Genomic DNA, 14,826 nt, shown 5'->3' with positions numbered 1-14,826 from the left:
TTGCAGGGGACTTGGAGTGGATGGCCTATAAAGGTCCTGTCCAACCCAAACTATTCTATGATTCTATATTTCCATGGATTATTCCCAGTCTCTATTCCGTGGCAACACCTACACCTAGAGTTCTCCTCCAAAAGATGTCAGATTTTTCCACATACTTCCTTTTCCTGAAAGCCTTTGTTCTCCTCTTGCCCAACAGGAGGTTGACATTTCCCTTCTGTGTGATGCTCTGTTTCAGCAGTGGGTGGACTGAAAGCACAAGAGATATCAGTTCCGTGGGGCCACATCCAGTGCCCAGGACTGCTCCAGCTCCAGACACATGGGGACAGCCATTAGAGAGGAAAACTGATTTCATTCCTATAATCAATTCTGCCCAATACTATTTCTTAAAAAAAATTTATTTTTCCAGTGACTGTGAAGCACATATGATACAGCATATACAGAAGTTGTAAGGAGCTGGGACATGCTCAGTGAAGACAGACTGCCTGGGGATTCTGGCTGTTAAATTCTGGCAAGTCTTTATGAAGTATGTGCAAACTACTACTTGTCAAAGACCTGCACATTTTTAGGGTGTGTATGTATTTCACAGAGAATAAAAATGAGTAAATGAGGTTTATCCTTAACAAAAGCCACACTCTTCCACCATACAGGGTTCCTGCAAAACACAGAATTCCAAAGCTTTTCAGCAACATTTTTAAAAATTTTGTTTAGCAGCTTTTTTTCTTTTCTTTTTTGTTTTTTTTTTTTTTTTTTTGAAGCCTTAGCAATTTTAAAAAAATAAGGTAGCAGGAGAGATGACAAGTGTGAAATCTCAAAAGGTTTCTCCAAACTTCAAAGGAAAACCTGGTTATACAGAATAAAATGTTAGGCAATCTTAGCTGAGATGAAAGGATAGATACACTGCTGAAGCACAAATGGACCTGTTATGTAGGTCCATGTCCATTACTGAGCCAAAAATTGTCTTAGCAGTCAATTAGACTCTCTCTAATGCTTGTACTCAAGTAATCTGACTAAGACAATAGAGGTGTGCAGATACAAACTGAGTGCCATCCCCACTCTTCAGTGTCTCTTTTAGGAGTCAGATCCTTATTCCCTTGTTCACTGAGGAGTAAAACACTTTAAAATTAATGGGAAAAGTGAATATATCCTAATTTATATATATGGTATCCTGCTGCATTCACCAAACTGCAGTGGTGGTTCAGAGCCTCTCAATGGCAGCATCTGGCCGTGTGCAGCCTCGTGGAGGAGTGGAAGCACCTCTTTGGCGTGTGCAGCTGAGTTCTGGGAAGCCACAAATGGGGCTGTTCACATCTGTCTGGCTGTGAAGCTCATCTGAGAGGAAGAGGAGAGGGAGATCTCATAGCTCCACCACTAAGTAATTTTTGTTATGGAAACCTATTTTTAATTTGTTCCATACGAATCTTGGGAAAACGAACCGTTCAAGAAGTTTATCATAATTCTAGCCTAGATAAACAGCTCAATAAAGAATGGAAAATATGTATTTTGTCAGAAGGCACCACTAAAAATATTCACATATGGCAGTGATTTCCTCAGGATTCAACAAAGGGTTGGCTCAGGAGCCTTCTCCTGTAGATACAGATCAGATTTATCACTGCGGTAACGTCACCTGACTAGTACAATGTTTAAGCTATGAGTCAGTAGAGCAGAAAGACATAGATCTCCAGCATGTACAGTATTTATCCTCTTCTTTTCCACTCACTGGCACTGATTTTGTTTTTAACATTATGAAGGAGTGATTCTTCATAGCTAAGGTTATAAATGAGTTTGTCTTAAAAGTTTGTTTTGGTTTCTTCCTATGACCTACCCTGCCACTCCAATGCTACAGGACCTTGGAGACAATAAACCCAACTGAGAAAAAGATAATCCATCTTTTCAAAATGTGAATCAAATGGAAGATTTGCTGGATTCCATTTCTCAGAAAATGAAAGTGCTCCCACACCAGAAAGAGAAGTCCTCTTTGTTTTGCTGCTTTGTCGGTCTTCAAGGAATTAGCAGAGACTTGCTTTATTTCTCTGTGGGAAATACTGGATGTTTCCCCATCATCCTGAAAAGAGATCTCCTGTTTTACTCATCACAATTTAAAGACAGACATTGGTTAGAATAAGAAAAACAAACAAACAAACAAACAAAAAAAACCAAACAAACAAACAAAAAACACCACAAAAAAAACCCCAATAAAAAAAGCGTCATTGTTAGCTCTTTGTAATGGATGAGCTGAACAGACTTGTAGATTTGAGCTCTTAAAGCCTGCAGGGCAGTGATGTACATATAGATCCACATTTTTTTCTATGTGAAGAAGATCGTAAGCCTAATAAAAAAATGGGACTAACTAAACAAAAACTTTCAACCTGAGGCCACTGAAGTTGCAGACTCCTCTGTTGAAGCCAGTGTGGCTCTGTATGTGTTGTGCAGCTCTTTACCCAGCACAGTTCCTGCTGGGAGCAGCTGGGAGCTGGAGGAGGAACAAGGCAGAGCAGCAGCTGGATCCTGCAAGGGTCCACGTCTGCCAGTCAGAGACCCTTAACACCCTGACAGCACCTTCTTGCTCCTGACACATCCACATGGCAGCATCCTTCTGCTTTCTCCACTGAAATATATTGTCAATTGTGAGGACAGAACATGGCCTTCTTCTACCCCATCCTTCCCACACGGAATCAAAAACTTCTCATGTCCAAGACTGAACGGCCTGAGTGCTGAGGCAGACCTGGAATTTAAAAAATTTAAATCTCTCTCTTTTGCTGTTGTTCTATTTCCTTTCACCTAGCACTGTCTGTAATAGGCAGTTTAAGAGGGCAAATATTTTCTGATGTACCAGTATTTATACAAAAACTTGGTAGAAATTGTGAGAGCTTAATACACATACATCCTATTTGTCATGTACATAAAAACTGGCTATTGTGGTAGATGACCCATAAATAGCTTTTTACCGGATTGTTTCCCTGAACAACAATGGAGAGCATCCAAATTCAGTTCCATGTTTAAATATCTTGGTTTAGTTTAGTATATTACTATTACAAGCTGCAGAGATCTCAGTCTAGGCTTGCAAAGAGTAGGGTTTTCGTATCTGAGGGCTGCTCAGTCAGCACAACCCTCACATGCACCCCTAACATTTCCACTGGCAGACTGACATACCTGGGGACATGCTCCACTTACCAGGTGCAGTTCACAGGCAGCCTGTGCATAGTCATGGAGAATTAGGGCAGAAAGTATTTCAGGAAATCATATATTCCAGCCTCCCAGCCCTAGATCACCAACATGTTTGGCTCTTGTGAGTTATTAAGGTGACCTGTTTCTAACGATGCCTCACAGCATTCTCAGGCAGTCCATTACACCAGGCTCATAATTTTTGACTTGCTTCTCCTTTGCACTGTCATTTAAGCTCATTATGCTATTTTCTTTACTGCCCCTGGACACAGAGAAAAGAATATTCCTTCCTCTTTGCAGCTGCTTTTCTGTGTTTGAACACAGTTGTTCTGAGACTATTTACCCTCCTTTCCAGTCTATGCAACTGCTTTTTTTCATTCTTTCCTGGTAATCCTGGTAGGCAAGGTCTGACACATATCTTCTGCTGAAGGTAGTAAATCTTGAAGTAGATTAAAAACCTTGGACATCAGTTAAAAAAAAATAACATGGTACCACCATTGTGATGGGGTCAGCTGGACACTGCTGAAGCAGAAAACAACTTCAGTTGACTACTTCAGATGTAACAGATTAATTGATGTCAAATGAGGGCACTACAGATTTTTAGCCTGGAAAGGGTTATCTTACAGTAGGGCAGAAATTGGAAATGGACCCTAACTCATTAGAGTTGAAACCAGTATAGCTGAACAATATCAAAAGATAGACCAATTCAAGGCATGTGACTGTCTTAAAATAGTGAGCTTTAGAAATGAGGAAGCATTATTAACTACTCTTCCTTGCCTTTGGTTTGTGAGCCTGCAGGAAAAACATAACATTTCCAAGATATCTCCTGGAAGCCTCTGTGAAAGAGACTGAAAACTGAGATACTTGTCTAATCACTTGGCTCTGGAAATACAGTCCTTGGGAGAACACCAAATGTTGTAATTACATTACTAGCATAGGTGTCATAACATTTTGTTTCTTTCTGTGTGGAAAATGAGAAATTTGCAGTTGCTGATGAGTTCTTGGATAGGAAAAAGGTGATTCACCCAGGAGACTGAACAGCCTTTTCTCAAACATCAAGGCTGAATCATCCCTACTCATCGCTGTGATGGATTTCAGGTTGTTGAAACAATTGTCTGACATGAAGCCAATTCACATTGCAACACTGTGCCATACACAGCAGGCCCAGGGGCATCTTAGGATTTGTCTAGGAATAGAATCAGCAGAATCTAAGCTGAGCTGAAACATCAGATGGAAATTAATCCTCTGAGGGATGTTCTGGCTTATCATTAACTTCCACGAAGTTCACTGTGAGATGTCAGAACCATCAATAGTTAATATGAGAAATATCAGATAACCATTAGTGAGAATTTGTGGGCATGTACACTGGCATATCAGATTGCTGCAGCACTAACTTAAAAAGATGTTTTGCTTGCTATTGATTAGAGTTTGGAGGAGGGAGAAATACTCAAGACAGAGCTACAATTATGTGTGATAGATCTCAGAGTAGCTCAAATATTTACTTAATACATGATAATTTAAATGAATTAGACATTAGTTTATAATTGCAATCAAAATGTGTTTTTCCTAAGACTTTAACTGTTCTAATGATTCTTTAAGTGTAAAGAAAAGCCTGCTGCTTGATTGAAACATGTCCAAAAGACATCACAGCTGACAGGAACTTGAATTGGTCTTCTGCATTCATTTCTGATAGCAGAGGCAACATAATCTGACAGCAGATGTTAAGCAGGCAACATTTCTCTTTTGCTCCTAGGAGCAGCTGACAAGAATCTGTAGCCTAACTTAAAACAAATAAACAAATAAAACCACCACCACTAAAGTGGTCCAATTAAAACTGGCTTACTTCTTTCTTTGTAGAAAAATATAATTTAAAAACTCAGCAGGGCCAATTAACTTGTCCTGATAATTTGAAGAAGTGTGTCCGTAGATATTTTGCATTGCTTGACTAATTTTAATATTTCTGTTCTCTCCATTCTATTATTCTTGCTTGACAATTCTGTTTAACTGTGCCAGAATGATCTACAGTTCCTGAAGCTAAGGATCCCTGACAATGTTTTTTCCTTTTAGGCAGGAATATATGATCCTTTTTTTTTACCTCAAAAGCCTCCTGGACCACTGTTTGAGCTTGAGTACAAATCTCTTATTTATCTCTCAACTGTACAATGATATATTTATAATTTATCCCCTGTAAAATGAGTTTGCTTCTAAAGGAGGGATTAAAACTTCTTGTCCCAGTCCTGGTTTACCTCAATAACCAGAGCAGTCTATGGCCTAATGGTTAGAGTTTTTAGGTGTCAGCAGAAGATTTTGCCTTCATCTTAAGATATGTTAAGTGTCTATACCAAAGTGTCTACTTGTGCTGGAAGAGTCTAACTTCAGTGATAGTCTGTGGAATGACAGTGCAGTAAGAGAAGCCTTAAGAGCAATTCAGATGCCCAGCTACTACCTGCCTGCTGTAGGGTGCACTGAGGAACTCTGCTGGGTGTACTAACTAGCTCTCCAGTGACTACAAAGGGAACTTAGGCACCTCTAGTAGACATCTACTTTCATTTAGGTGTCCTATGTTTGAGTAGAACTCTACCTGGAAGGCTCCAGTCTGTATTTTGGACAAGACACCCTCTACCACTGGAAATCCTCTAGAATATGTATGCACAACATCCATATGGACTTAGAAGACATGATGCAGGCCATAGGACAGAACTCCATCTTTTTGGAGTAACAGCAGCAGTGGCAGCACTAAATGTCCATGTTTGGGCACAAGAACTGAGCAAGAAGGATAGGATTTCATCACCCAGGTGTAACTACCCACCACTTTTTGAGAAATCTTTTGCCATTCCAGGAATCAGATGAGATGAAACATTTGTGGGAGACATACGTCCTTCTGGAGATATGGGTAAAATTCATAAAATGTTACTAGATGCCAATGTCCAGGAAATCAAATCCTAGCCTGAGAGCTGATTTAGGTAGGTTAGTCCCAGTGTAATTCCCATATAGAGAAGGGGGAACTGTAGCCAGGTTTCCAAGGTCCCCACTCAGAATTTAGGAAGAATTAAGAAGAAGGGTTTAATACACATTTCTCTCAGTATGTCCTACAGAACTATTTGCAGAAGCTCCCATCGAGGGCCAGCTTGGTGTGGAGCCTTTTCTTAAGCATGATTTGTCATCATCTACTCTGTGGAGCACACAGAGGCATCCAAACCCAGGGCTCTTTTTACTCTGTGAGTCAAGAAAAGTGAGTCTTTTTTGTTCATTTGCTTATTTATTTGCTGCCTAGGATGTAGCTTGATCTTTCTTGTGTCCTAAGCACAGACACAGAATTACTGCATTAACACAGCCACAGTTAATTATGATAAATAGGGGAAACCATGGTACATGAGCCACAATGAGCTTGTACATGGAACAGAGCACACTTCTAGAATCAGGAGATCAGACCCAATTTTTGAGTCCATACCAGAAATGGTGCTGATTTAATTTACAGTAGATTAAACATCTGACTTTGGTTAATATTTTGTTATTAGAATGATCTGTTCCCAGAATCCTGTGTATTTTTTAATTGCTACAAAGCATTAATTAGCAATTAGTTCATTAGTCAAGACCAAAGTAACAGTGACTACAAGGTACAGGAAGGTTTTTAAATATTTTTCTCAACTAAGATGGCAGAGATTGTCTTGTATTTCTTAGGCCTGGTTCAACACCTTCAGAATATGAGATTTGTCTTACAGCTAAAACCAATTTTTCCTCACCTAAAAGTATTTTAAAGAATGCAATTAGATTTTGGTTGCAATTGCAGTAAAACATTTTTATTTAGGAAAATTCAAACATTATAAATGATCCAAAACAGATTTCAGTTTTCACATTAAAAATTAAAATCAAATAAAAGAAAAAAAATCTGGCAGATATATAAAAATCTTGAAATAATTTACACTCTTCCTGCAGGTCCTAAGGAAAAGAAAAATCCAGCTTTTTTCCTGGCTCTCTCTTTGTGTTTTCAAGATGTCGGCACTTCCTCTTCCCTTCAGTTGCAGTGAAAGACTTTGAGCCTCTGAGCAGCATTGAGCCTGGGCCAGGGTTGTTAATGATGCTGCCCTTGCTAGAAATCCCCTTCCTTTGTGCACTGGGTAATGTCAGAGCACAGAGTAGCCAGGGGAGCACATGCTGCAGTTGGCAAAATCCTTCCGTTGCGGGTTTGTGCTTCTGTCCTGGGTGATGCCTTTAGGTACATCGCCCTTATGAGTTCCTGCAGGAACACCAGATAATTACTTCTCTTAGCTCACCCACTGCCCTGGAGCCACAATTTACAGCCCATAATGCCTGCACTTTGGTAATGGAATGACCCAGACACATTAAATATTATTATTATTACTGTAGAGCATGACCATATGAATAAACTCAGAAAACACCCTCTTCATTCTACAGTGACAGATCATGCATTTTGGGTGATTTCTGCATCCCAAAATCATTGTCTGTAAAAAAAATGATGACCAATAGCTGTACAGTGAGCTGTTCATTAAAATGCCTTGCTTCATTACTCCACTACATACCTTCATGTAATTCCACTGAAAAAAACCTCAGACAACCCCCTAAACCAGGGTTGCACCCAGACCAGCAAAGCCTGTTTAAAATCGATGGCTCACAGTACATCCTCAGAGCAATTTTGGGATGGTATTCATGCTTCATTTAACTCTGCATTTTGTTCTCCGAGAAATTCTAATGAACATACTCAGGATTTAACAGTTTCCTTTCCAGGAAGGAGTGATATCAAGATAAGAAAATGTTAATATTAACAAAAAAACCCCACAATGTCCAGGCTGGCCTTTTTAAGCAGCAAACCTCAGGTAGCTTTCATGACAACACTGCTAATCTTGATTTAAGTGATCAATTTAAAATATTTAAATTTTGACTGTAAGGATAAAAATGTCTTTATTTCCCAAATCTGTTCTAAGATAGAAGCACATTATCACAATTGAAAGTTGTAATTATGATATTTTGATTAGGATGCTGGTCTGAAAAAGCACAGGGGTTTTGCATTGTTCTACATCCCTTTCTTTGCCTGTAGAGACTGTACTGACCAGTGATTAATTCCATTAAACCCACGTGTGGCATTATTATTTAGAAATGATAAAGTTGTATATACATTGTTCTCTAGCACACTGTGCATATACAAAACCTAGGATGTTTTTCACTACCTATAATAGTAATGCTCAACAAATGAGCGGTGAGTGTTGGGAGTTGTCATTCACTCAGGATGTCCTCATGAACCAAATAAAGCCCCGCCTATCTTGAGAGTGAGTTGCACATGTGTATGCAAAAAACCAATCCTCTCCTTCTAATAGCAGTCACATAAAGGAAGTGTTTAGGTTCGTAATCAACATCAAGAAATACTTCTTTACTGTAACTCTCATCATGGACTTTTCATGGAGAAGCCTAATTCAGTGTGCTTTCAGGGAAGAATATTTGAAATGAAATGGGAAAAAATGGCTAAACACCCCTCCCTCCCTTTTCTTCTTCAAATGTACATCTAGAAATTCCTATGGCTAGGTTATCATATGAATTTTGAGTAAGAGTACAGCCAAAACCTCTGATAAAAAAGGCAAATAGGTCTTCAGTGACTTTATTCAAATTAATTTAGTGGAAATCTGGGTTAGGGCATATCAGACTACTGTAAGTATACATGAGAGTAATGGTGAAGAAAATTCCAATAGTTAAAAGCCCAGTTTAAGGAAAATTCTTAATCTAAATGTCCAGGAGTAAGAATTCTGAGCCTAAGGTTATACATATGTTCCTGTGTCTGGTTGAATCAGGACTGTGGTTTTATATTTATAGGACTGAATTTCAGTTACTTTTCCCCATCTTTTTGAACAGTAATAAATAGCCATTCAAACTGATATTCTCTCCAGTCTCCATATAAATGTCAAAACATTTTTCTTGCAGACTACAGAAAACTCATGAATATTAAGAAGTTGCCCAACTCCTAAATGACACAGACCATATACCAGTGAAACTCTCAGTGGTCAGACACCTAATTAATTGTGTTATTATGGTCCATGCAGTCTGCCTTTATGGCATATCACTTACATGGAAGATTTTGTAAGAACTATTCTGTGAATCAAAATGAGATGGCCACCTAATATTAATTTTTGTTCAGTTTAGCTAAGGTGATCTCCTATAGTCCAATTCCATTGCTGTAAGTACCGATGATTAAAAAAATAAGTGCAGATAGTGACAGAGAGGAATTTTCAAAATGTTCACCTTTGGAATTGCAGAAACACTTTTGTTTGTCTTTTTTTTATTCTGTTCACATCTGTCATCTTAGTAGAGATGATGCACCAAAACAAATATTCCTAGTAATTTGATTTCTGTGGTCTAATATTTGGCCACGACTCCCTGGCTAACTCCTACAGCAAGGGATTCCCAGCTAGTCTCTCAGTGAAGCATAAAATTATTCAGTTGTTTTGGTGAGATCAGACTGAGTGCATTCAGTCTGACATAGCTAAAGGTAAAATAATATGAAGGCCAAGAGAATATTAACAAAGGTTTGGAAAAAGAAAAGTCACATGAACTCTTGGACAGTCAAAATTGCCAGGATTCCACGATTCAGCACATTTTAAATAATGCTCAAGCTTTCGTACTACTGATTTACTTTTCACTTTACTTTTCTGACCAGAGCCTGCAGCACATAATCTATGGGATTAAATAGCTCTTAGTGGTTCAATCATTTGGATTTTTGAATCTCTGGAAGATTTAAACTGCAGAAAATCACCAACTTCAGCTTCAATTTTCCACCTCTGTTTCTCCAGGGGGATGGAATTTTTAAGAACTGAAATCTTGTAATTGTTTGAAAAATCCTTCTAATTTCCATTTTAGGTGTACTCCTCGCTAGTTTATACATGCTGTTAACCCACTGCTTGGGAGGAGTAATTTCTAGCAGTAACAACATAAACCCTAAACATCAGAGGTGTGTTAGGATTCCAGAAGCTGGGACCTGTGCTCCTTGCAGTGCTGTAGCTCCTTTGAAGTTGTCCATATGAGTTGCACCAACCTCAGTAGTGCCATCCAGATCATCACTACCCAGGAAAACAAAAATGGGCTTATGACCTGACTGAAGTCCAAATTACTTGTTATCAAGCCTCATAAAATGTCATGGCTCACTGAGATCTCAGGAAAACATATTCACATCACAATTATTATTCCAGAAAAAGTGCCACCCTTCCTAGCAGACAGGCAAAGGACTGGATGGCATTACTGCAATTGCCATCCAATTCAGACATCAACAAGAGGCTTGAATTGCTTCTTGTTGATACTGGTTTGCCAGTCAATAAGGCCTCCTTTCAGTAGAGTACCAGAAGTCAGGAGAGAATAAGATTGTCAGGGCATCCCTGTCTCTTCCTCTGATAAATTACATTTTTGAATAAAACTGTGTGGTGAAGAAAAACAGCCAATTCAAGATGTCACGGAATCAACGTTAAAGAAATGTTCCTTTTGTGCAGAATAGCTTGATCTGATGCCTGACTGCAGGAAGCCTCTTCAAAATCCCCTCTGGGAGAGAGAGTCCTTGCAGCCAGGGTCTCACAGCCTCCCGTGGCACCTCCAGCCTTCAGCCTTGGGGCACGGCCGGTTTGGTTCACACAACTCTTCTCCCCAGGGCTTTTCTTTGGAGACTTCTTCATTGAGTGGAGACCATAATGCCCCCAAATGCACAAAATCAGTGCATAATTTTAGCTCTACTTATTTAATCTAGCTTCCTGTCCATAATTTGACAAAACAAATTTTTAAAGAACAAGAGCCCAGCAGCACCCAAGCCATAAGAAATATATTTGCTTTTTAAATATTTTCTAAAGTGCCAAAATGCTTGTGAAGTGATGGGCATAGTTTCATACTTTAAAATTAGAGAATAAACCATGTAGGCAGTTTAGCAGAACAAGAGCATGGTATGAGGGAGAGCTGATAGAGAGAAATGTACTGATCATGAAGCATCTTTCTTGTTGATAGAAGCTGGCTAGTGATACCAAGTAGACATATGTCTGGATAAATGGTTAGCATCAACATATTGCACTACTACTTAATTGACACATCATTATCTAGGCTTCTTTTTATATTCCTTTGCTGTTAGGGATGGGTCCTCTTGAAAGAAGTTTTATTTTTCTTAGTGCTACTTATTACAGTTGGGGAAAGACGAGTCATTTGGCACCCGAACCTTTTCCAAATACATGAACAGCTCAGCCTTCCCATTCAACCAGGGAGTGAGAAGGGGCAAGAGAAGGGAAAGTTATGAGGCAGAAAGTGGAAAGTTGGTAAGGGGTGGAAAAAATGATTTAGCTTAATGGATGTGGTAGAAAAGAGAAATAAAAGGGTTTCTCTAAGAAAAGAGAGAAAACAAAAGGTTTGAAATAATTTAGAGTTTTCTATTGTAATTTCATTAAGGTATTTGGATGCCATGGTGATGAGTACAGCTGAACTATCTAAGCACTCTGGGATAGAATATATTCAAACAAAAAGGATAATTAATATAGTGCTTATTTAGAGGAGGCATAATGTCTCAGTTCCAATGCAAATGAGCATAGTTAAAGGATCACTTGCCTTTTTATGAAAATGAATATTGAAAGTTTGATGAGAAACTTGGGAGAGAAACATTCTGGAAGTCAAAGCAAATGCAATCTCTATATGCAAATGAAATCAATTAATTTTAGCAGCCATGTATGAGTGTAAATGAGAAAATCAATGATTTTCAAAATCTAGTAATTTGATAGCCATTAGTCTTATTAGACTTCCTTTTTAAAGCATAATTATTCAAAAATACAACCCGATTGAAGTGTGGCTTAAAAAGGACACATTCTTAAATTAATTACAGTAGTGATTTTCCCTGCAGCATGAGGATACAGTGCCAGTACACAACTCTGTAGATAGAAATATGGGGGATTTTTTTACTGTATTTTAATGAAGAGTCCCCCAAATCTCTGCAGATCACCTAAACACCTATGAAGAAGCATGTGAATCAACCCACTGAAGCTCATGGAAGACATATTATTTGTGCCTTATGTGGATCAAGTCCTTGATTTCAGAGAGAGTTTTGGTAAAAAGTCCAAGCAGAGCAGAGAGGTGACCCTGTGCAGAGAGCTGGCCAAGCAGCACAGCACCCCGAGGGCTGTGAATGCAGGCACTGACTTGCAGGGGGGTCAGATCTCCTCAGCTGATGGGCAGGAATTTCTGCCCATCATCTTCATAATAATCTCCTGGCAGCAGCACTTACCCAGGAAATGGTGCTGTGACATTTGTGCTATTTGTAAACAGATTATGACTGTAAATTTGGTGGTTTTGAGAATTGTCTGTGAACTTGATGATCTATAAAGACATCTTTAGTATCTATTAAAGACATCTTTTAAATACCACAGTATACATCCCTCTCCCTTTTTCAGCCATTCAGGATAGGATTTTCTGTTTGCACACTTTCATTTATAAATGCTTCTTTTCTGAGCATGAGGTGCTGGTCTGATTTAGCTGAGTTCATCCCATTGAACTCAGACACAGGCTAAAACAGATGGCTGCATCCAGACTGCCAGTCAGCCATGGGCCTTGGCCTTTGCTAACTCCAGAACTGTGCCAGTGCACAACTGGGAATTGTTTGGATGAATTCTGCCCAGCTCAGGATAAAATTATGCCAAGGCATTTTAAAAATTTGTCAGCATTTACGATGAAGTTCATATTCTCAGGACACACCTTGGCACCTTTTCATTTATTAGTGCTGATGAACTTTACTAAATAAATTATTCTTAAATTTTAAAATCAATTTCTCATAGGAAGAACTGTAATTATCCAGATTCCTAGCTACATTTCTTCACCCTGTGTGAAGATATGCCCTCAGGCATTTCTGAGGACCATGTTAAGAACCCTCTCCACTGCTGCAACACTTGCCTATTGCCCCTCCTCTGTCCTCTTCCACTCTTTGCAGGTCTCCCCTGACTTCCCTCCTCCGCTCTCACCTCCCACTCAAAATAATCAAGATACAAGGAAGATGTACTTTTAGAGGCCAATTAAACACAGCAGGGCACCAGCTGAGATGAGGAGCTGCAGTGAGTGAATTTAAATCAAGCTGCAGTTTCTGAGAGATGATCTCTGTACCACCACTGGAATATTTGTTAACAGTGGCAAAGGCTTCAGGCGGATCTGAACATCACCAGAGAGGCTAAGCCTTACTCAGATCATTGTATGACCCAGAAGTGTGAGTTTAAAAAAATAGGAAGAAATGTTTAAGTTATAGCTTGCAAATCACAAACATGTCTGCAAAATTTTGTACTGAAATCGTCCATGTGACAGGCAAATGAGAAGCAAGAGGGAAAGAGGCACAGTTGGCTAAATCACAATGTTCACATTTATATAACATGTGATTGTAACAGCTCAGGATTGCAGAGGATTTAAAAAATAATTCTCTTTTACGTAAGGCAGCTACTTTTCAGTAGTGGCATTACCATCTCATGTCTCTACTCTCTGCTTGGCAGAGACAGTTTTCAGACACCCCTCCACTGAAGCAGAGATGCTGTAAAAAGGAAGGAATCAGCACAACCCAATGGATTTTATTCTGGTCACAATTTTGAAGATTACCCAAAATTTCAGCCCTTGCCATAGAAGATCTCCCCCAGCTCCAATTTGCCATTCTTCCACTGCAAAGGCCTTGATCTCCAGTGGTGTGTCAGATCAGGAGAGCTGTGTGCCCGCGCGTGCTGCTGCCGCCTGCACTGCCCCTGACCCCGGTGTGAACCCCTGCTGCTGCCTGGACCCCGGCCAAGGGGCCAGCTCTCATCTGCCCTGGCCTTTGGGGCCAAAGCTGCATCTGTGCACAGCAGAGCTGGAGGGTGCCTTAGGAGAGGAAGTAAATAATTCATCGGCTGTCTCTGCAGCACAGAGCTAGGAAATAAAAGATCTTCTTTTCCCAAATATCATCAGGTCAGCTGGCCAGAGGAACACCCTTCAAGGCTGTTCATGATGCCTGATGGCATTGAATACAGTGGGAATTTTGCTTTTGTCTTCTGTTCCAGCAAGCTGAGAGACTGAGCAGACATGGGATTCTCCAAATTAGTGTCTCAGTTTGCAGTTTGCTTGACTCTGTCTCATGGTGAAGAATGTTTTATGCATTACATGTCCTGCACTGCCCATACAGAGACACATTTACTGTGGGCTGCAGATAGACAACGGCTTTCTCAGACAAACAAGAGAAAATGAAATTTTAGTGGCATCTCTTTTCCTGTCTCCTGTGATGTTTGCAGGGCAGGAACCATGGCAAGGGAATGTATTTCCAGAGCATGGACTGTCCCAGAGCTCTATGTACAGGTGCCACCAGGAGGCTCTGCCAGTGCACAAGAGTCACAGCAGGAGTTTAATCAGCCACAGCAGAGCAACAGAGCACTTTGCAAAATGTCCCAAAGACTGAGCATGTGTCCCTGTTAGTGCCCCACCTAGCAGCAGAAGGATTTCAAGGTTCTGCCTCTTTCCACAGCTCTGCCCTTAATAAATTATTAAACACTGCACTTACTATTAAGTGATGGTGGAGTTTAAATGGGTTGCAGTGCCCAAGCTTGGCTTCTCCTCCTTTTTGGAAGCAGGGCTTAAGACAAACTTATAAAACCTGCAGAAATGCAGTTGTGACTAATTCTTGGCTGCAGCTGGAAGGAA

Source organism: Anomalospiza imberbis, chromosome 3 (assembly GCF_031753505.1).
Source record: "Anomalospiza imberbis isolate Cuckoo-Finch-1a 21T00152 chromosome 3, ASM3175350v1, whole genome shotgun sequence".
NCBI lineage: Eukaryota > Metazoa > Chordata > Aves > Passeriformes > Viduidae > Anomalospiza > Anomalospiza imberbis.
Note: the sequence above shows the minus strand (reverse complement) of the source record.